Source organism: Condylura cristata, unplaced genomic scaffold (assembly GCF_000260355.1).
Source record: "Condylura cristata isolate star-nosed mole 26May11 unplaced genomic scaffold, ConCri1.0 scaffold00039, whole genome shotgun sequence".
NCBI classification, from domain to species: domain Eukaryota; kingdom Metazoa; phylum Chordata; class Mammalia; order Eulipotyphla; family Talpidae; genus Condylura; species Condylura cristata.
Genome location: NW_004567140.1, coordinates 3633674 through 3634400, shown reverse-complemented (window position 1 = coordinate 3634400; position 727 = coordinate 3633674). Strand labels below are relative to the sequence as shown.

Here is a 727-nt window from a genome sequence, read left to right as displayed (position 1 = left end):
CCGCGGGGGTGGGCGGCCTCGCCTGTAAGGCGCTCCCGCGATTGGCGACTCGGGAAGGAGATGCCAGGAAAAGTCGAATAAGAGGGCGCGACGTCAGACCCGAGATTTGGGGAAGGGCGAGGGCGGGGGCGAGGGCGGGGACGGACTCACAGACACAGACACAGACACGGACACACACACCCCCCGCGCGGCACCCGCGCCCACAACTTTAGGCCGCCCGAGCCGCGGACGCAGCGGCCGGAGGCGGCGGAGGGGGGAGAGAAGCGCTAGATAAGGTCAGGACAGAGAAGAAAGAGTGAAGGGAGCGAGAGGGACGCGGAACGACGAGTGGGCGAGGGACAGGGGAGCGGAGGAGAGTTTCCTCGGGCCGGGACGGCGGAGGCGCCGGAGGAGCGGAAGCGGTCCTGGGGGGCCGGGGAGCGCAGGGAGGGAGGAGAGGAAGGGCGAGGGGGTGAGAGCGGGGGCCGCGCGAGGCAGCGCGGCGCGGCACTCTCGGGAGAGGAGGGCAGGCGGGCGCCGGGCGCGGGCAGAGGCAGCTCGGTCCGCGAGAGGAGGGAGCGCGGCGCGCAGAGGAGGGGCTTGCGGGCCCGTAGAAATGTCAATCAGCGCCGGGAGCCCGGGGAATCTCCGCCAATCTGTTCGGACCTGACCTGGCTCCGCGCCTCCGCCGCCGCCGCCGCCGCCGCCGAGCAGATCAATAGGCGAACGCCGAGCGCAGCGCAGCGCA

The 727-nt window shown here is 72.2% G+C and overlaps 1 protein-coding gene across 1 annotated transcript in view; it reads left to right on the top strand.

Annotated features, from left to right (window-relative positions):
* Positions 1–727, top strand: part of IRX3 (iroquois homeobox 3) — a 7594-nt gene that overhangs the window by 4435 nt on the left and 2432 nt on the right. The window lies entirely within an intron of this gene.